The 23,444-nt window shown below is 36.5% G+C and overlaps 1 protein-coding gene across 3 annotated transcripts in view; it reads left to right on the forward strand.

The window, feature by feature from the left end:
* KHDRBS2 (KH RNA binding domain containing, signal transduction associated 2) overlaps positions 1-23,444 on the forward strand; it is a 340,127-nt gene that overhangs the window by 309,730 nt on the left and 6,953 nt on the right. The window contains exons 10-13 of one of the 3 annotated variants that reach the window (XR_009418061.1): positions 453-504; positions 10,454-10,659; positions 14,473-14,605; positions 16,666-16,770. The gene's annotated coding sequence lies outside the window, so the exon portion shown is untranslated. The remainder of the gene's footprint in view (positions 1-452; positions 505-10,453; positions 10,660-14,472; positions 14,606-16,665; positions 16,771-23,444) is intronic. The other 2 variants (XR_009418060.1, XR_009418062.1) reach the window with 2 other exon arrangements.

The following is a 23,444-nucleotide window of genomic DNA, read 5'->3' on the forward strand; positions in this document are numbered from 1 at the left end:
ATATAGGCTATTAAAACAACTAATTAACATTAACTAGTGACAACAAAATTATTCTACAATATATAACCCTCAAGGTAATAAACAGAACTAAAATTAACAATAATAGTAATGCAACTCTTGCTAACAACAAATATATAACCTAAATTTTGATGAAGAAAAAAAAAAAAGAACAGAAGACTTGATGGTAGGGTTGCCAAAACTGTTAATCCTTTCAGTACAGTCTTTTTGTTTACAGTGGCTTTTTGTCAATGTGATTGGTTTACTTTTTTGATGCGACTAAAGTACAGGCCGATTGCTGTTCAGTTTGTGAACAAAATCTCTTGCAGCTGGAGTTGCATGCTAGCTCTGTTTGAATAGTTTATGATGAGTATGTTTTGTCCTTTGAAGTGTTAAAGTGAATTTAGTGGGCTACGTGATGGTTACATTGAGTTTATTCTGTCTCACTATTTCAGGGACTCACAGGCACTGGACAGCTAAGCAGCAGATCTGCTGGGAGGTGGTCAGGTAAGCTCTGCTGCATCTCAGGGGGTTTTCCTATTTCCTGTTTTATCTCTGCATTTGTTTTTTACTAATACACAAAAATGTATTCAGCTACAGTTATAAAAAAAAATGTCTTTCCAGCAATTTTTCTCTGTGTATCAGCATAGTGATCATGGTATAATGGCAATCAAAACATTTATGTGTGTGTTATGATACTCTTCATTCCAATAAAAAAAGTCCTGTCATGTCTAGCCTTTTAGTGGTAAATATTAAGATGGTGTACTTTTTAATTGCTCTTGCTAAAAACAGGAGCTTCTGTTTATTAAAAGCATGCCTACATTTTGGCTTGTCACATAGCAAAGAAAAATGCAACACTAGATTGTCTTTGCTTCTGAAAATATTTTACATTTCTTCCTATGAAAATTGTATCTGTATAGAGACAGGAAGTTTGTTATTTATTCTTATGCTTGGTTTTTCATTTTTATTCTTTAGAATGGCAGGGACATTTAGGTATTATTATGCAATGGCATGAATGGAAGAATTACTTATATTTCTCTGTTATATACCTTTAAACATAAAGGCTCTTAAATAGACTTCAGTTGATATTTGAGATTTTTGACTGAAGACAAATGTCATTGCTGGAAACAAAAAAAAATTCAGCTCAGTTACAACTTTGTCCGTGGACTCTGAAGTGTGAATCTAATCACAATACAAAAAGTACAAATTCTTGTCATCATTCCTAACTACATAAGATCACACAAATACACAATCCTAGACACATTTATTACCCTGGCATCTTTTCCCATGACTGTGGTCTGGATGATGTAACATTTTCCAGGTTTGGTGGTATTCAACAGTTACTTACAAACCACAAGTTATATTGTATAACAAGATATAAAGGGTTTAATTTTCCTCTCCAAAGACTTGCCTCAAGATCTTTATAAATTGTTTTTATCGATGTGCTACAACCACTCTACAGACCAAAGTGATATAGTATGGCATTAAGGTTTTTCTCCATGTTACAGTCACATCAGTGTGAGTGTACCACTGTAGGAAAATCTTCCATCTACCCCCCCTTGCATGTAATTACACTAATTTGCTTTGGTCAGTCAATATCTCTACAGAAAAGAAAATACTTTCCATTGCTATAAATAGTTTTATGCTGGTATAACTGTGATTATAGATTATTATGTATTATAGATTATACTATATAACTATTCCAGGAAATTCTTCTATGCCTTGCTGAAATGATTAATAATACAAAGCTGTGAGCAGGTCATACCTGATGTAAGTGAGATCCAGGGCAAAGTAGATAGAATTAATTTCTCAGTTGTGCATCACATTTTATGTGAGGGTAACTACTGTGAACTCCTTGAGGATGGACTTCAATAAATAAAGCTTTATAGCAGAGCAGTGTCCTTTAGTATTCCTGTCTCCAAGTCTACTTTGTAGCCATTACTTGTCTAAATTTAAAAAATGGCAGAAAATGTCAGTAAAATGATGTTCTGTGAAATATTCTTACATAAGAAATATTTTGAAAAAGTAGGTTAAGTCAGTGCAAGCAAACTGTTTATGCAAACATTTTTCCTATTGATTTTCAGGAAAATAGTGTGAAAAATTACCCAAGACTGCATGTGCTGTTCAGTGCTAGCTAAAAGTATATTTCACTGCTGTTTCTGAAGAAGCCTTGCAGTTAATCACCTATGCCTTAAGAAAAACATAAAATTTATTAATTTTTTAGAGAGTAACAAGATAGTCTGATTATTCTAACTAACAGCTGTCTTCAGGTCTTCCATGAAAAGCTGTGACACATTCCACACATCCACCATCAGGTCAGCCACAATTCTGAGGTCCTGAAAACTTATGTGGACCACCAGAAAACGTAATTTCACTCATGCTACAGATCACTCCAAGACACTTGTCACCAACCAAACATTTTGTCTGGCTTAACTCACTTACCAATTAGTTTAGTTTTGTTTGCAATACAAAGAAGAAAGCAAGGTAAAATACCAAAATAAATAATTGAAAAACACTGGGAAAGGGAAGTTAAAAATGCAAAATTTTTGTCCAAATATTTCTAAGAATTTTTTTTGTCTGTGTTGTCCTCATATGTAGAACAGTTTAGTCTTTAGAAGACAGTAGTGCTATATGGGTTTTTTGCATTTCTTTAGTAGTTAAATCAGCAAATTCTGTTTTGTTTGGAGCCTTGTTGCATGTATTCAAGAGCCATTCTAACTGAAAAAAATTAGGTATTTCTAGAGCAGCAACTTTTGTTAGAAAATTAAGTAGCACCATATAACTCTTTCCTATTTGGCTTATCTTACAGTGTTTAAACAAAGATCTTAAATCTTCCTATGAATAAATGAAGAGCCTCAGGAAGCACAGTGTATCTGACCTCACCACAGAGGATATTGGCAATGTTTCTGTAGCCTAACAAGGTTCTCAACCTCCATTCAGAGTGACGGAGCTACAGGCACAAAGCCAAGTGATCTCTACCCCCTTACTCTACGCCCTTCCCATAGCCCAGCCACAATTACTCCACTTTATTTAGGCACGTGCTGACTTCCAAACTGCCTAACTCTGATGTTAGTGATGGGGAGAGAGGGCATGAGGAGCACACCCCTGTGTCTGTGGTAGCTGTGAGGAGATGGGTGCAGACCTTGTGAGTGAGCACGGCAGGATGGAAGGGGCTGTGTCTGCATTGCCAGGGAGCTGCCAAACCACAGCCAGGACTGAGCTACTGAGCTGCATATCAGGAACTGAGTAAAGCAACCAAGTTACCATTAGGATCAGGATAATTAACATATATGAGTGCACCCGTTGAAAGGCTTATTATTTCATCCTGATAATATGGATTTATGGTAGTCCTCATGAAATACCATCCAGGATTATTATTTGAAGGTTGAAATCAAGAACAAGTAACCAATGTGTTGTGTTCAAATAAAAACCTATTTGGTCTACAATAGTGATGTATTTCCTTCATGTTTGACAGTAACAGTGTTGTTTTGTGAACTTCTTTCTAAGAAGTCCAAAGTCTTGCAAGATTCAAATATTGCAGCTACAAAATTATAAATGGAGGTAAATCATCAAATTAGCTAAACATTGGAGTGGAAAAATCTTTGACATTGACTGAAAGAAGCCTGTGATCCATTAAGGAAAGGAAGCCCTAGAACATTTTCCATATTGTATTGCATTAACATGCAGAAACAAGTCGAGACTGTATAAAGGTTAAGTAGGGACAGCACTGGATATCAGTGTTCTTCCTGCAGCCTTCCTAGAGATAACTCATATTCTGTAAAGCTAACTGGTAAATTTCCTTTTGTTTATGGAAAAATACTGTGTAAAAGGAAAGGGCAACTGAGAAACTCTACCTAAATTTTCTTAAATAGCTACATATTTTGGCAGAAAATTATTCTCCTGTTGTCTTCTGTAATTTCTTTTGTGAAAGAAATACCAGATCTAAACAAGATTATAATCTCCTTAAACAATCTGTTTGCTAACAACTTCTTAGCAAAGATGTTAAAGAAAACAGGTTTGGCTTTTTTAATAAGTATTACCTGAATTCTTCTATAATGTTGTGGAACTTCAATAAATGGCTCAAGACTGCAAGAAGATAAGGCAGTTTGGGGAAAATATTCATAAATTCAGAATCACAGAATAGGTTATAAATAAATCCTAAGTGACAGAGAACCAATTTATCCCTATATCAGAATCCATGGATTTTTAGGGATCAGGAGGACTGAGTTGATTTGTAGATCCATTTTTTTTCAAGGTAGGATTAAAAAAAAAATTATTTCACTTACAAATTACAAAGGTTTTACACAAAAATAAAGTCTACAATTTGAAAGGTTGGCTGTAGTTAATGTCCAAAGAATAAAGATGATATTTGTTATAATTTCCTGTCATCCTCTGTTGTCAGCAGATTAATCAAAGTACAAAAAGAACCCAAATTAACAAGTAAAATCACAGGAAAAACTGAAAAATATTTGAATATTGAATGGAAAAATAATGCTAATGTCTTCTGAAATTTTTTGTCCTCCATTAAAAACTCAGATGCACTCCGTGACTTCTGTCAGTTATTGAAACCCAAGAGTTATCAGAAAAAGTGTCACATTATCCATTTTCCTGTACTGGTCTGCTGAGATAGAACAGACGCAAAGGTAACTTTTTCAAACCAGTTATGGCGGCAGAGATGATCACCATCATCCACTCTGTTCATAGCTAATTAAATTTTTCTAGTCATTACTGTTTATCATTGGAACCCTTCAGAAAGCTATGAAATCATTAAGCCTTTCCTTTTCCTTCAATTGGTTTTGCTTCTGGTCCTGGCAGTCAGATGCCAACATTCATTTGAAACATTAGGGAAAATGATTCCTGCTGAAAGATTTGCTGATCTACATAACTATTAGACAATTTATGAGCTTTGCTCCTGAGAATGCTGGCATCTTTTGGTGGAGACATTGTGTACAGTATTTATGTTCTGAAACCATGGAGTCTGAAGATGAACTGTGCCTGCCAATATGAGTACAGGAAAGATTTTCTGTCCTTTCACAGTCTCTGGTGGACTAAGTTATTTTTATTACATCTTGGCAGAACATGTTGAAGTATATCTCTAAATTGTGCATATCTGGAACAAAGTCTTCGTTCTCAAAGAGAAGCAATTTTTGTCAACTTAAGCATAAGAAATACAGATTTATAAAATACAGATTTCTACTAAAAACATGTTACTGTTTCAAAGGGTTTTTTTCTTATATAAATCCTTTTAAAAGGCTGTGTTGTGTAATTCTTGAAAGACATAAATGCCTCCTTTCCTAGAATATAATTGAGTTAATTTTGAAACTTAGTGTGCTTTACCAGAGAAGAGCAAGATTTGTTGAAAATGCAATTGCAGACATATTTCAAATATGTAAATCAGAAGGAAGGTTTATTGGAAGAAGATCACACCCATGCTGTAATGGTATATAGGTCATTATTCACATATTAAAAAGATAAATATGAAAGAAAAAGATGTGCAGTTGATCATCTGCATGTGCCCTAAGAACTTTTCAAGCTGCTATGTGGAAACAAACAGAACTTTCTAAAATCTTTTCACAACATTTGGATGTACAAGGAAAATAGAAATGCTTCATTACCCTGAAAAGAGTAGAATTAATTATGAAAATGATGTTTCTTGTTTATTTCTGTGGCTGCTGTACTTTATTGATTTAATGGAGGTATAGTTTCTTGTTGTACAGTATTAATATACAGTGTGAGAATAGCTGTTTCTATCTTGTTTGGCATTGTTGTTGCCATGCTGGATGCATTAGCTCATGATGGATGGCTCACTCAGAGGAAAGCAGTGGATACTTCTGTTACATGTCCTTGCCCTTCACAGTGTCACCACCACCAAGTGAGAGGAGCAAACCGCTGAGCTGCTCATCTGTGACTCAGCATTTGGGTGGGCTTGCTTTCTTTACTTCTGCACAGCACACACAACAACCTGTGCAGATATTTTGTATCATGATTTACTGTATTCACTTTAACCTCCACATTCATTGCTCAGCTAATAATTCACTGTTTATCTTCCTGAACCTTATAACAATCCTGTACAACCATTGGCAAAATTCAGTGAAAAGGTCTTGCCAATGCAGCTTCTTTCTTTTTCATTTATTTTTTCACTTTTTTTTCTCTTCTTCCCAGAAGAATATAATGTTTCATATACCAATTTTAGCTGAAAAGATAATCAAGGACACTGTCATTCAAATGAAATGCAGCTATTTGCTAATAATACAGGAATTTAGTGTGGCATTCTCTGAGTATTTAAAACTGATAGGTTTCTTTTTATTATTCTGTATGGTATTTTGAGTATTTAATGCCTTTTTAATATCTAGTTTAGAATTCATGATGTAAAGATACAAACAACTGACAGGAATGTTGTATTCCATTGAATTCCTGTTAAGCAAAGTAGCTTTCTACTGGAGAATTTAATCCTGCAGATTTTACTCAGGTATCATATACTAAAAATCCCTGCTGACATCAAGGACTGAAAAGGGAAGATGAAATTCAGAATGTGATCTGTATTCAGTTTTATAATTTAATTAAATTCAAACAGAACACTTAGCTGTGAAGGACTGGACTGTATTATTCCAGCCCATATCCTGCTTAGCATCAGTGTGAAATAACTTTGGTCCAGGAAGAGTACTTTAGATACAGTACCATATCAAGATTTTACTTTTCATGTCATCATAACCAATTTTCCCACATGTAGGAAAAATATTTAGTTGAAGGTACTTGCTTGGCACTGTTGCTGGCTCAGATCTCAACTTGGCAATCCAGTTCATCTGTTCATGGTAGTCACCACTTTATTTTCATAGCAACTATCAAATTTCTGAAAGAGGCACATTACTTTTTGTATCACTGAACTTGATTGCAGATGTAAGGCAAAAGTGGGTTGCCCATTAGACTGTGAAGGCATGTGGGATACGTGCTTTAGGTAACCTAGTGCTCATTTAAAAGAGCTGTGGGCATCCCAATAATGCTGCATAGTCCTTAAAAGCTGAAATAGCACCTACAGAGCTTAAAAGAAAATTGTTGCACTGAAGTCAAAATACTTACTAAAGGCAGCAGGTATTTATTTCAATCTCTACCTTATAATGGAGAATTAGAAAAACAGTGAAGCTGCATGATTTGGCTAAGGTCACTCAGCAGGTCCAAGTGATATAATAAAGGGCAATTGGCAGAGCAGCAGGTGAGGGGAAGAAGCTGCATCTGAAAACGAAGCATGGGATACATTCTGAGCTGGGATTTGTTTTGAGAACTGAACTCCCTTGTCCACAGTGCAGTTGTGCTGTCATCACTTGGTGCCTGCTGGACTTTAGCAGGCAATTGGTTGAAGCCACAGCAGAATCTGTGTGTATAGGGACCCTACATGTACCAGATTTACACTGAAGAAGCCTGTTATTATTATCTTTATCAATTTCCTTTATAACCCCTATTTTTCTATAGCTGTATCACCTGTTGCCATGGTAAGTTTCTCATGCTCTTTGTCTTTGATAAACAAGAAGGACATCTCAAAACACAAATAAGGGCTTGAGACACCTGGTAATAACCAATGTCCCCCCCATAGCACTGAGCACATTGGACTGGACCCTAAAAACCTACATATTTTTAAAGTTTATTGTGCTGACAGTTTTAGAAATAACAGAAGTTTTATTTTATACCAATTTAGGGATAATTCTGGATTTGGAGTAGTTAGTTTGGGTTTTTCTACTTTGGAGTCTGCTTAGCTAAAGTAATGGAAATAAGGCACCTGATTTTCTAATACATAGTCAACCAAAAATAACCCTAAGAATATATTTAAGGATCTAGAAAGCAAACAGTTTTTTGGTATAATAACACTTTATACCAGATTCTTCATCTGGACTTACTTCAATGAATCATTCTTATTCATAGCTCTCACAGATACTGAGTACAGAACAAGCTATAAAGTATAATTTTCCATGCCTCCATTTTTCTGGTAAATATACTTTTGGAAGGCTGGCCATATTATCTACCATTAAGATGTTCTGTAAATACCACCGTGTCCTCTTCAAGATGATGAATTTTCAAGATGATAAATTTTCCAAGATGGGTATGTGCTCAACCCAAGGATTTTGGTCAAAATGCTAAACAGTTCAGAAAAATAATATTTTTTTTCTGTCAGACCTAGAAAAAAATGTTTGGGGTGCATGGTGAAGAGGTCAGGAGAAATATGTAGAACAAGCAAAAGCTCTGTATGTATAAGCAAATTAGACAACACCAGAATGATCCTATCTCAGATTTATTTTCCCAGTGCTCATATTTTTAATTGCAGTCTTGCCTAAAATACAAGTTGATATCTGTGGAAATGTATAAGGGCTGAGTGTGTAAATTGGCTCTTAGCCACAGAACCACTGGCAGACATTCCAGTGATTTGGAGGGTGTTTAATGGAAAACAGCTGAGTTTGGCTAAAACAGAGGAATGGATTATATTATCTTTCAGCATCTCTATCAGCAGTTTTGTGTGAGGATAGACAAATTGCTCAAAGTAAAAGCCTGCTATTGTTGTGGGTTTTGTTATCTTGAATTCTTTCAAAGACTTTTTGGATCTGATTTTCACCAGTTACAAGTGTCATCATCAGGTGTGCCTGACTGTAAAGTGCTGGTTGAGGTTAGGTGCAAGCCTTGGCTTTTGCAGACATTGTAACAGTGTTGAATGTTTTATTTTAAATCAGGAACATAATAAACAATTAGTTACATTTATGAGGTACTGTTACCACAAATTACACAGAAAGCCAACTGCAAAAGTCATAATTTTTTCAAGAAAAATTAAAGTTTTGAATTGAGTTCAGACATTTAATAAAGGAAAAAACACACTGAATAATGAGGATAAAACAAATATTGAAAAGCTCTTCTTTCAGTGATCTTTTTTAAGTATGAAATCAAGCAGAATAAAAAAAAATAACAGCCATTTTAAACTCAATGGTTGAAGCAAAAAAAAAACCCAACAACCTAACAAAATTTGACTCAGACACTGACTACACCAAATCTATACATGACAAGACCTGAATTTGGGTTTCACTGACCTGTAACTGATAGTTAACTAACTTCACAGTGCTTGGCTTACTTTAACTATTCATTTTGTAAGCCTGATGTTTATATCCACCTAATAGTTTTCATCAAAGAAAAATGTTTCCAAGTTTATGAAAAGGTCTACACAATTTGCAAGTTGAGGTACCCTGTATCATAGACTTCCTTGGGCTCTAAGGAATTCCCCTGAGTGACCCAAAAATTATTTTCTGATTCTTTCATGAAAATCTGTTTGTTTTGAATAATATCGTGAGACACCCACAAAGTTGTTGTTTGCCAACTCAATAAACTTGGTAGGAGCTGTAAAAAGATGTCTATATTCCCCTACTCCGCTGATCAGAATTTTTTCCTTCTATGTGAAATTACCTTGGTGTAACACTTGGGGAAATACAGAGCACATTCATTACCTAGCTTCAAATAACTACTTTTGCTGCTACAGGTACCTAAAGTACCTACACATTCCATGTGATCTTTGCATACAGGAAATAATTCAGGGTACCTAAGCCAGATGCTCTAAAACACTCTCTGGATGTTGGCTCACTGAAGAAAGAAACTAATGTGTTTTAAAAATTCCTCCCTCTCTGGCCTAAATCTTTAAATTTTCTGACAATTCATTTACTCTAATAAGAATTTATTTTAATTAGTCTTTCATAGGCCTGATTTTGTTAATATTATCAAGAAATGAAACGCAACTGCAACTGAACTTGTTTTTACAAGTTCCCATTCTCATCCATACCAGCACTGAGAATTAATTTACTCTGGAAGAATATAATTACTCTGCTTTAATATCTGCATAATGAGTGTTGATGTTCATAAAATTCACCCCCACAAACCTTCTTTTTATATTACATTGCCAAAAGCACACTCATACTACTGTGCATGGACTATGAGCCTTCATCTCAAGTAGGTGATTGCAGGTACAGAAAAGGTATTGAGGCAGCACCTGATATATTTGTAGCACTATAAAAATTAAGAATTTAGATGAGGAATCTAAAGAACCATGAAAAAAAACCCAAAAACCAACCAAAGAAGCAAATACAAGTGTTTAGATTGTTCCTTTGCCTCTTTTTTGCTCTGTTGTTCACACTCATCATTTTAGAGATCCTAAGCAGGTCAGGCAGTCCCATTCTACATGTGTTTTGCAGGGAACAGGAATGTGTTAGAGCTGTATAGCAAATTCCATTGTGTTTTGTAACTGCATTATCTCATAGCATGCAGAATTTGGAAGGTAATGTCTTCCAAGAGTCTTCTGTCATCAGAACTATAACCCTGTGTCACAGAGATGCTATGTGAAGCTACTTAGGTCATTTAAGCAAAAATATTAATGTGACAACTAATTTTATGTTCTTTATTGAATGTGTCTACCCAACTTTATCTTGATTTTCAGATTTTTGGAGCCTTAGGGAAGTACTGTACCTTTTGAATGGTGTTCAGGGAATTGAGAGTGCTCAACATCATTTGCAATAAATCACTTGCTTCTGAAGGACAGCCTCATGTTGGAACTCTCCACAGCCCTGAGTTCTGGACCTACCATTACCACCTTCTTTAGGATATGCCACCACTCAGATTTATAATGATCTTCCAGTCTATAAGGTGAGCTCTAGTATTTTTCTATATGGTTTTAGTTTATGTAAAATGTGAGATAATTAGGTCACATCAGTCTACAAAGAATAGAATTATTTTAAACTAGTTCATGTTTTGTTTGCCATTGTAAAAGAGCTTATGCAGAGATGCGTATGATGCTTGTTACTTCGAGACAGGACAGTTTGATTATGTATCTAAATTCTTACACTTTTTCTGTCATAAAGAAATACAACAGTTAATCATCATCTCACAGAAGCAACACAATAATAAATAAACTGTATTTTTGCAGTGTGTTGAGCATCAAAAATACTTGAAGAAATTGTCTCCCATTGGCATAAGTCAACCTTTGAGACAGTATGTGAAAACTAAATTTTGCAGATTCTGGGGGTTTTTTTGCTCTGTTCTCCACTTGTTCATCTCTGAAAATATTGGTATCTTCTTTGAGCTACTGTGAATTCATTTATTAAGGTTTATATTGTTCAGTTACTGTAGCACTGTTGCTACAAACGATGGACAATGAAAATCTGTTAGAAAGAAAATAACAGCAGCAACCATTTGGATGAGAAAGAAAACAAAAAAGGGCCATACCATTAGAGTTTAGGACAGACACAAGTATTTAATTCAATCTTATATCCAGAATGAGTTAGTTCTTTTGGAGAAAAGGGTAGTAAGTGGTCCTGTAGTTAGAGGCTATGTTCTCTTGTATATGCTGAAGAACATAACGTAATTATATTGGAAATTATAAATCTAACATTTCCTAAATCCTTCAAGCTAAATACTGAGTTGTATTTTTCTGTAATAAGCTTGTATACATCCATATGGCATAGAAAAGTACAATTATAATTATTAAAAAGTACAAGTATAATTATTGCATTTAGTTATTAGAAATGAACTTGTTTCTTCAGCAAAGAGCACGTGAAACCAAAGACCATTGTCACTTGCTGTTGGTAGCTAGTGCATCCAGAAGGTCTCAGCTCACAGAATCAGCATCAGTAGCTAATGTAGAGTCCTGCTGTAGCTGGACTCAGCTTCATTTCCTACACCCTGGTGTAGGCACAGTCCTTCCCTTGTTTCTCCTGACTACACACCAGAAATGGACCTGAAGTGTTCCCTGAGGAACAGCATGAAGTCCCCATGTGGGACCCCATTCCCTGTCACCGTGTCTTAAAAAAGGGGTGGGGTTTTTCTGCCCACACTAATTTTGGGTTCCAGTATTGCGAATGGTAATAAAAATTTGAACTATACCCTGGTTTAGACATGGATTTTTTTTCTCTACAGAGAAGGAGCTAAAAGAATGTGGCCAGGAGCTACTCAAGCCTAGCACTGCTCTAGACTGGAGAAAAAAACGCCCTGGATTTTTCAGTATTCTGTCTCCTGGCTAGAGCTGGAAATAAACCCTAGGTGACAGTATTCACACTCCAGTTTTATGTAGGTTGTTAGTGAGATAATGAAATATGCAGCTTTCTTAAGGGTTTACTAAGATTGTATTTAAGTGTGTTACCACTGTAAATAGTTATCTAAAGCTCTTGGAAATATTTTTTTATTATTATTCTTTTTGCTTTGCATATAGCAAATGGAAGAAGAAGGGGAAACTGCACTACATCACAGAATACTATTCATAGAACCAAAATACTTTTACTTAGAGCCCAAACTCTTAACCATTATACCACATTTCCTAAAATGGTTTACAAGGGGGACATGGAAGTAGGTGATCATAATTGCCTAAAGGAAATGACCTAGTATTCTTGGAAACTTGAGAGTAGTAATTCCTTTAATTGCAGTAGTAACTGCAGTTTTTAATAAGTGATAAAATATTTCAGAAGGCTGGAAAGCTCTACTTAATATTCCTAGAAGATTAACAAAAGTCTATTGACGAAGAAAGGGGAAGTCTGATTTTTTTCCCCCTCCCAAGCAAGATAGAAATTTGCAGCAAAATACCAAGATTCATCTAATTCCATTACTTCCTTGCATTTTCTGATTTTTTTGTTTTCCAGCTGCATATATGTGTGTGTGTGTGTGTATATACACACATATATATATACATACATATATATATGTACACATATATATATATACTCAGTTACTCAGTTCAGGTCCAAAGGACTATTTAAACACTTTTCAGTTATGTGTCAAAAAACCCAAATGAGGTGAAATATCCTCTACTGTTTAGAAAATGTTCTTAAATGCCTAGTGAAGACTATGTGGCTGTCTTTCAGGTAACTGAGATTGGGCAAAATTCAAAACATTTAGGGAGCAAAGTTTTCAATTTCAGTTGTGGGTGTTGCTTTCATTAAAAGCTGCAGATTGTGTATATCATGTTGTATCATTAATAAAATTGTGCTGAGCTGGGAAGAGCAAGGCATGAGGCATATGCTAGTCCTTGGAGTTTTAGGTAGGCCTGTTCCGTGCCCAATGCTCTGTTGTCAAGCAAGAAGTTGAAAAGTGGGTGTAGAGAAGCCCAGCCCAATGCACAAGAGCTGTGCTGTGAGCAGACCATTCAAGGCTTCACACTGAGCTTCTCATGCACCTCATTCACCTTGTGGAAATTGGCCCATGGAATTTCCCAGAAGTGAATTTTCTGTACTTCTGTAACTTCTGCTGATTCTTTCCTCTGAAGGCTTTGTTTTTAAATTGGTTGTTTAGTAAAGAAATAGGATTTACTTAGGAGAAGGCACTTCCATTGATGACTCTGAACATTTTTAAAAGAGAGATTAGACACTACTTTTGTTTTTAGAAGTACTTACAGCCTGCAGCTTTCACTAGTCTCAGGTTCAGGTTCTCAAAAACCTGGAGTCAAAACCTGGACTGGCATAAAAGATGTAAATATATCTTGACCCAAACCAGCTTTTTTGTACTTCTTGTCTTGCATCTTTATACAGATACTGTTGAAATTAATATGTTAGAGATTTTTGAGACAGGAAGCTAGTACTAATGAAAGCTCAAGAAGTACTGAAAATGCATATATCACATGAATGTTTCGCTATTAGCTGGAATTACAGCTGAAGTGAGCATCCGTTATTTTTCTAAGCATCCCTAATGGCTGGGTTATGTTGCTGTAGTCATGTACTATAATGATGGTCTACAAAACGGGTAAGTAAATGAGGAGGTAAATTGTGTAAGTATGGGCATTTTTCTCAAGATAGGTAGAATTAAATGTTGGAGAATATTCAGCCTGAAGCTAATAGACATAAGACACTATGGGCCATACCAGCAATAATGACAGCTCTCAGTTACCCCCAGTCCTTACTGGTGAGTTCTGTAGGTACATCTGTAACCCCTCTGCAGCATCTAAGTCTGGGTGTCTAATCTCTCCTTAAAACACTGATACAGCGATAAATGTTTAGCTAGGGCTCAATCTAGCCTTTAGGCTGTGTCCTGAACTCTCTTTTCTCTCAAAGTCAAATATTATTTTTAGCTTTTATTGACCTGACCATCTGACTCCACTCAGCATTTGTTTCTGGTCAAATGCACTGCACCCTGTCTAGGGCTAAACTGACTTACCAAAGAAGTTGTGTTCTTCAGGCATGAAATGGGTTTTTATTACTGAGGTCCACAGTGCAGATCATTGGAAGTTATGTAATAATATGAAGGGACATATAATTGAAAGGCTGTCAGAAGATAAAAGGGTATCTAGCTTCCCAGAGCATTCACATTGCAGCTCCTGAATCTGGCTGACATTGAAGGAGCGATTCCGTGCTCGGTGCCGGCCCCTGTGGTAGCAGCTCTGCTCCTCCTCTCTGCTGCCTGTTGAAATATCAGAGTCTGCAGCAGAATTTAATACAGGAGTTTTCCATTAAACACATTAGCTGCTGCATTTCACAGTTACTTCTAGCTCAACTCACCTGCTGGGGACACAGTGCTTTGTCCTTGAATAGGCAGGACTGCCCTCATCCTGTTCTTCCCACTGGAGCAGCGAGAAGTAGCGTGTGAGTACATCCTGAGCGATGCACAACAAGTGAGTAACTGCAATACAGGCATATATTATTCTTGGATTTGTTTTAAATGTCAAGCAATAATACATGGGAAGTAAAAGTAAGTCTTTAACTATCCTGACATTCTCCTAAATGTAAAAAACCATAAGAGATGCCTGTATTTACTACAAATAATAAAACTGGAACTTGCACTAATCAAATTCAAATCAGTTCAACTGCATAATTTTCAGTGAATAGGTGCTTATAAAACACAGAATGAACTCCACAAGGGAAGGTTCATTGCTTCCTAATCAAAAGCAGTCAGCTTTAAACACCAGCCAGGTGATAGGTTTGTCATTTCTCAGCTGTGCTCTTGGAGGGAATTTGCCAAGAAGGCTTGACAGCCTTTAAACTTCACAGAGCATTTTTTGCCTGGTTTTGAACATCATGTTGAGCTACAGAAAACTCCTGGGATACTGGGAGGAGAGGCAGAATAACACCAGCTCTATTAAAATATATTTGCTGCAATGAATGCCAAGCAGAATTTATGGTGTGAAAAAACAAGTAATTCCTGAAAAGAAATGTTGACCCCCCCCTCAGGTCTGATTCTTTCTTGTCTAATGATGTCCAGCAACTCTGGGGGACTAAGGAGTGTCAGTGATTAATTGCCTGGATGTCAGAGAAATAAAGGCCCATAATGCATCATTAAAAGCTAGAAATCAGGGTGTCTGAACTATCATGGGGAGCTTAAAATGAATGTATTTACTGCTATGTACAATTAACAGTCCAAGTCAGAAATCATTTGCTTTCATAATTTATAACAATGGCAGCTCTCCAGTGAAAATGTATTTACAGTAGTTTTACATTGCTTTCTAGAGGCTTAGTACAAAAGGGAGAGACAAAAATTAATATGCAGCAAGGCAGTTAAAAGGAAACCTGCCTTTGAAACCTGTTCTTTCATTTTAATCAGCAGGAGCTCTGCTAAATAGGGAAAAGAATTATGGGGAGGAGGTTAGCAACTAAGTTACTGGGAGCAAATCACTCTTGGGGGAATAAGTTTGCAGTCTGAGCAACAGAGTCTGAGCTGTGCATGACTTGGGGTGAAAAGGTCTTCTTTGTTTCAACATCAGTTGCAAGGTGGCCAACCTAAAGTCTCACAACCAAATTCCCCAACTTAAAGGTCTGTTCTCCCTTCCAATGGAAATTGTTAGTCTGTGCTAAAAAAAATTTTCAGTGTCTTCTATTTCTATTTTCCAATGTCTTTCTAATGTCATTTTACATCCTCAACTTTGGGATCTCATACATTTTTTAGTAATTTTTGGTATTGGTTGAAGTCCCATTAAGCTTCCTAAATTTTTAAATGGCTTCTTGGAAGGATTTTGTTGGATATTTTTTTCTTGCAACTTAGGTTATAAAAGTAGCACCATAAACATTAATTGAAGTGCCATTAAGCAGTAGGGCTGTTTGTTTTGGGTTGATAGAGGACATAAAACTTCATACCCTGTGGTGGAAAACAATTAGATCTGATGATGAACATGCTATTAAATATACCATTACCAAACTTCTATCAGTTTAACTTTAGAAAATAGCAACCAGCTGTAGTCAAAGCATACACAAAGGATAGAAAGTAATATTTTAACTGTCATGTCATAGCCTGTTATAAATATTGTCATTTCTAATGTTTTATGCTAATGACAGTGACTAATAGTAGTCATTACCTCTGTTCATTCTCATAAAAATTTCCTCTAGAGAATATGATCACAGCTAGAGTACTGTTTAAAATTAAATTTTGTTTTTCTAAAATAGATAACATAAAAATATTTAAATACTGACAGGTTTGTTAAATATTTTATTTTGTAATAGCATGTGTTCAACAACTACAGCTTTTGTTAATTGTGCCATAAGTTGAACAGACATCCCTTTTAGAAACATTTCTGGCATGCTAGTGTGTCACATCTCTGGTGTCTGAACAATGGAATAAAAGGTGAATCTCACAGAAGCCATAAAAAAAGTCTGATGCTACCCCTGTAGAGGCTTAATATTAAGAACATTGAATTTTCTCATCCGTTTCTTATTTCAGTTATGAATTCTGCTTACTTGACAGGTACAGAGTACTTCATTATGTGCACGAACAGAAATGCTTAAATGGATGAAGCAGCTATTTACGTCTGATAGGAGCTAAGTGGGACATTAAATTAATGCCAAACAAGTGAGTGCTCATTTTAGTTTTGTTATAAATGGCTGCAGCACAGCAGTAATGTGTTGACTCTTATGTGCTGACAAGTTCTATATTTCTTACAAACTTCCCTTATAGCTCGTCGTGGAAAGACAAATTCACACTCTGCATGATGAAATTAGCAGCAGATGCATTAATAATTGAATAAGGATCTCTGGAGACACACCACAGCTCAGAAAGAGAGTTGTTGACTGGATGGTTTAAGTAGAGGCTTCTGTTTTTATATATATGCACTTACATAAGCCATGAGTTAAGAGCTGCTGCCTGTGTGTAGCCTTTGATATCAAATCCACTTCCTGCTCTTAGAAGACTTTGCAAAGTTACATTTGACAGGTCCATGAGCAGACTGACAGCCATTAATCTGGGCAGAGTGTGGCTTTGCTCATTCCCCCTTCTCTCTGACTGTTCTTAAACTTCAAGGCAAACTGAATGCAGTTTCTTTAGAAATCATCTCCAGACAATGAGTGGGATATGAGTGACTGAAAGACTTTGGCTGTTTGCCAGACCCTTGTCATGGACCTCCTTCTGTAGGGTTGAAAGTTTCCTGAAGTGCAAATCCCAGCTTCTCTCACAGGAGGATTAGGGTACTGACATCTTCCTTTCCAGCAAATGTGATGTTCTTTGATTCAGCCACATGCCCAGGTTTGAGAGGGAAGAAATGTCACAGCATCACAAAGAGACACAGTGAGTCATCTGATCCCACATCCCTTTTCAAGAAGGCCCATCCTAGAGCACATTGCACAGGCTTGTGTCCAGACAATTCTTTAATCTCCGGTGAGGGAGACTCCACAACTTCTCTGGACAATCTGTTCCAGTGCTCAGTCACTGCAAAAAGTTTAAATATTTAAAAGATTAAAGAAGTTTCTCCTCATATTCAGGTGGAATTTCTGTGCATCAGTTTCTGCCCATTGTGTCTTGTATTTCTCAGCACCACTGAGCACAGCCTGGAAACATCCTCTTGACACCCTCCCTTCAGAGGCTCATAGGCACTGATGAGTTCCCCTCTCAATCACCTCTTCTCGAGGCTCAACCAGCCCAGCTCTCTCAGCCTTTCCCTTAATCATCTTTGCTCCCCTCCACTGGACCCACTCCAGGTGCTCCGTGTCTCTGCTGTACTGAGGAGCCCAGAGCTGGGCACAGCACTCCAAATGCACATCCTCACCAGGGCTGAGTAGAGGAACAGGATCCCCTTCCTCAACCTGCTGGCAGTGCTCTTCCTGATGTACCCCAGGATAGCATCGGCCTTCTGGCCCACAAGGGTACACTGCCCGCTCAAATTGTGTCCTTAGGACAATAGCAAAGCAAGCAAGAGGACTGCCAGAAAAATAACTCTGCTTTTTAAAGATACCATCAAGACTTGGATGTAATTTTTAATATTTACTTTGCAATCACACCAAATAATATTATGCTCAGAGGATATTGACAAAATAGTGTGATATTTCATCCACAGCAATAGCATTGGAGCAAATTCTTCTGGGTTTAAAATCAGAACTTTATTCCACTATTGCCAAGAGAGTGATAGTAATTTGAATGGTCTAAAAATTTGTTCCAGTTTGAGGAAAGCCAAGATTTAGCACAGTGTTAGTAGATTAACTCCATAGAGCTCTCCTAACTATGCATGCAAACTTCAGTTGCTGGTTTTGAGCACAAGTTGAATTGACTTCTGTGTTTTGCTTTCCTCCAGGTTATTTTATAAATCTCAGGATCTGTAAGAAAAACTTAATATCAAAATATCTATCAGTGTATTTTCTGGAGTTTCATCACCTAAAGAAATGCTAATTCTAATCTTAGAATTTAAATATATTGCAGTATTTTGCATAAACTACAGTATGATTTAATAAAGTGGTCCAATCTTTAAAGCAGTACTCAATATTCAATTGTCTTTAAAATAATACTTCAGTTCCTTCTATTTAGATATGCAATTATTTTTATTCAATAACAGTGCATATGTTGCTTATTCAGGAAGAGTTTGGTATGAGTCTCATAATGGAAATATGGAATTTGAGATCTTTTTAGTATGAGAAACATTTAAACAGTTTCTGTTGTCACTTGAAATAAGAGTTAAGTCACAGAGATTTATATTTGTATAATGAAGTATTGTCTCAATCTAAATCACAGAATCACTAGGTTGGAAGAGACCTTCAAGAGCATTGAGTCCAACCCCTGTCCAAACACCTCAACTAAACCACGGCACTGAATGCCACATCTAGATACTCTGAAATACTCCACAAGTGGCAGCTCAGCTAAGGAAAGAACAATGCATATTTTGCTTTGTGATATTGAATTACAATGCAGATATTAAGAGATCAGAGACAATCAGGTGAAGGAGTAAGCGTGCCAAAATAATACCCTGGTTTCAGCATCATGTCTTCTTTTGGAGTGCTTGGAACAAATATGTGAAAATTGTATTTACATAAACTTTTTTAGTCAATAGAGCTCCCATTTCAGAATTAATATTTTTTCATTTGATTCACACATTTATAGTACATTTCACTGCTGTTTAAAAAAAGCAATCTTACCATCATCTGAGTTTTTAGGGAAAAGACTAAGTACTCAAACAAGGTCATGAACTGCTAGATGAGAGGAATGTACATGAGTTGCACACACCAAGGAGGAATAAAGGGACTGCATTGACGGGGGCAGAGGGAGAGAGACCACGAGTCATTAACTATGGCTTTATGCTTCACATCTCCCTACAGTGGGTTTAATCCTATTAACTGATTTCCATTCATTGTTATTTCCATGAAATAAGATCCTAAGTCTTCTCCAGGGTTAAAAATGAATATTATGCAATCCAATAACGTTTGTACCTATTGTTAGCATACATAAGGCACATCAGTGGCACCAATGTTTATTCTTAACATCTGAAGTAATCACCGAATTTCACAATTCTAGCAGTTACCACTCCTATAAAAGTGATATTTCTAAAGCCTTCTGGTGAGTGAATAAACCAATGGGTTTTATCCATGTTTTGCAGGTCACTGGAAGTTCAAAAGAGCAAAGCAAATTAAAAGAACTCCTTCCCTTTTTCTATGACAGTAATTTTTCACTTGAGTATGTGAGCATTTGCTAATATAAAAGCTATTGAGGAAGATATGAAGGGAACTTCTTCTAACGCTGCCTTATAAGGTAGAAATAAATGTTGCATTTCAAATCCAGCTCTCCTTGAAATTTTATTTCATTTTAAAAGGCATCAAGAACCAAATTTTTGTCCCTGGTACTTACAATCAAACAAATCCTCTTAAATAGAAAACAGGGTTTTCTAATTATCATCTTGTAACCTCAGTCTGAAGATGAAGTAGCTATATTTTGATTTTTGTCTGGTCACCATGGTTGATGTTTCTGCAGGCCATAAAATTTTTATCCCTTGTACTTTGCCCTTCTACCCTCCATGGTCTTCCTTGGTTGTCCCCTTCTGTTATTGTTGCTGTTGTTATTATTATTATTATTATTATTATTATTATTATTATTATTATTATTATTATTATCATGATTATTATCATGATTATTATCATGATTATTATCATGATTATTACTATGTTTCTTTTAATATTTGCGCAGATATTGTTTAGGTGCATCCTTTTCTTGGAATTAGTTGGCAAGTCTGTTAGTACTCCATGCACCTATCTGTACTTCTCTACAAATTACCCAAAAGAATAATTTTTTCCTTAGAGTCAATATGTGAAATGGGCGGGGGGGGAGGGTTGGGGGGAGAACAAATTTTTTTTTTACATATTTTTCTGAACTTGAACACAGTTGTGGAGAAACTGATATATTCTGAGAGAGCACAAGCTATAGGAATGTCCAGCACAACTGAAGCAGAGTAAGGTGCTGCAGCAGCAAATTATTGCAGAATATCAGTTCTTTATTGAGGAGTTCTTGGGATGGCAGACTAAGCATGGAGAGTGTCCATAGAGAGTTCTTGTCCACTGTGTTCAAGCAAAACAAATATACAGGGTTGAAGTCACTGTGCATTTCCAGGTAATCCTCTGAAAGCTGTGATAGCTGTGCTGAGTTGGCAGGGCCAAAAATTCAACACAGCAGTCTCCACAGAATACATTTGATTTCTTTGTAGCCCACCCTGATAAGAGAGAGGTCAGGTGTTTCCATATATTCTCTGTAAACCTTCTTTGAATTTAATAAATTTGGATGGCACTTACATAGAATGATCCAAGCTTTTGGATAAAATGACACCACTTCATTCATCCCGGTAAGTAATACCATGGTTCTACTTTTCCTACTAGTTGAGAAAGCAGGACCCGTTTTTTGAATGTCCTGTATGAGAAGTGCAGTCTTTTCTGATCACAGACAAAGCCTGGTATTTTTATCAGCTTTTCCTTTTACTTTACAGTCTACTGAAAGAGACTTCTCTCCCCCATCATGATTTTTCTCGGTTCCCTAACATTTATCAGTCCAATTAGTGTTGTCAGCTTTCTTGCTTCTCTTCTGTCTCTCTGATAATGCAGAGATAATGCACAGGAAATCTCCTGACCAAAATAAAAATGTCTAGTTTGTACTTCTCTGTGCAAAAATGTCTAAAATTGAGCAATGACTTAACACCTGGAGATCCAAAGTCTTCCATATTGCACAGTGGACATTTAATTTTCCTTTAAAGAAATCTGTAACATGATGGGGGGTGTGGGTCAGAGGCAGAGACGACACACACTCCCAAGTTCTTGTGACAAACAGCCTTGAGTTAATTCCTGCAGCTCCTTTTATAGGAGCTCCAATTGCACACGTGTTTTGTTGAGGTCTTAGCCCCTCCAGCTCTCTGGCCAGTGCTACATCTGCATTTAGGGCTGAATGACGTTGGCTGAGGGTGCCTGTGTAGATTTGAATCCTACCTATCCTCACCCGCCCAGGGACTCTAGTGCTACAGAAATGGACTTCTTCTTCAAGGCCTCTTTTAGGAGCAGATTTCCCACTGCTGAAACAGAAAACTCAGTTTTGTCTTTCAGAGACTTTGGAAATGCCTCTCTCCCACACAGCTGCAGTTTCCTGTCCTTTCTGTTATCTACCTTTGCTAATCATAGCTCTGTGGAGTTGATATTTGTTCAGAGGTTTCTGCAACCTAAAAATGCCAGTCTTTCTGGGACATGAAGAAATTTAAGAAGACAGAGCCAGTAAATTTTGGTTACAATCCTAATCCAAGATGGAATTTCAATCCATGCACTTTAATCTTCTGTAAAGTAATATTTAATACTCATGTCCATAGTTATATTTGTATGCTCTGAATGTCTCCTCCAATGTACTTCTGAACTTGTAATTTTAAAATATAAAACCTTTTTGAACATAGATGGTACAGTAAAGACTTTGTAAAGATAATTACAAGTTCAAAGACTTCAGTTAGGGCAGAAATTCCTCAGTACAAGCAAATGGATCATTTTAACTAGTCGCTAGATAAATGCACAAAGAAAGTTAGAAAGGCTGGAATCTCAAGATGCTATTTGGAAACACAAAACAAGATGGAATATTTTTTTCCTCTGAAAAATAAAAAGCTGTGTGCCTTGGAGGCTGCCTAGCAGGGATGACTGAAATTTAGGCAAGGAACAAGGATATTGTGCTTACACAACAGTGCTTGCATAGAAATTACCCATAAAGACCCAAGGAGTACAAGGTGCTTCAAAATCAATGCAGATTTAAAGGGATGACTCGGAGCAGCTCCTGAAAACTCCTGTGCCCAGACATGAGCAGAAAGCTGGATGTTAGCATAGGAAGTTCCCTTGCCAGGGCAGCAGATTTTGCACTCTCTGTAGCTTTAACAGCAGACTTACATGAAGTTAAAGCCTTAAAAGTGAACCCAGATTTTGGCTTATTTATTTCCTTTTAAGCAATAGTCAAGAAAAGACTGGCAATGCTTGCATCATTTTCCATAGTATTGAAACAGGCAACAAATTATTAATGTTTATATAAATAAGAAATAACACAGGTTGGAATCATACTCCTCTATGGGTTAAGAACTAAAATGATCAGCATGAAGCACCCTCATCTCTCAGTAAATGGAGCACAGAAAAAGGCTGCATGTGTTGGCACCATGCTATATAATCATCTTCCAGTTGAGCATGGGGGCTTGGTGAAATAAGCAGTTACACTGATAAACAGAGCACCTCTCTCAGGCTGTGCTATGGACCCAGAAGGAGATGGCCTGTTGGATAACCAGTGCCAGATCTAAGCTAAGGTTACAAACATAGGGATAGGTTACCCAGGAGAGGTAACTGCCAACAGAGGAACTTCATCCCCAGTGTCAGAAATCTGATGTCTCATTTTTGTCTCAAAAGGGAAGAATTTACAACTTGTTGTGTTGGTGTTTTTTAATAAGATGTCACATTGGTCTAGAATTTTTCTCTGTGTTAAATGTACAGAACAGAGTTCTACATCAGGGTTCCTCTAGAAGACTAAAGTGAGGTTTGCCATGTTCACTCTTTTGAGGGATTATGGAGTAATGTTTTCACCAGAATTATGCTAGTTTTCGTTGCACATAAACACATATTTGTGAAAAGTATTAGAAGCACATCAGTTCAGTGCTTACTAGGAATTAGGCATAGTGATTTGTTCAAGCTCATTGGCATTTTTTTAAAAAAAGTTGGTTTTCTCTGAGCTTTACTGCTTTTGCTTTTTTCTAAATTAAATCAATAATAAAATTTTCA

This window comes from Ammospiza nelsoni, chromosome 3 (assembly GCF_027579445.1).
Source record: "Ammospiza nelsoni isolate bAmmNel1 chromosome 3, bAmmNel1.pri, whole genome shotgun sequence".
Taxonomy (NCBI): Eukaryota; Metazoa; Chordata; class Aves; order Passeriformes; family Passerellidae; genus Ammospiza; species Ammospiza nelsoni.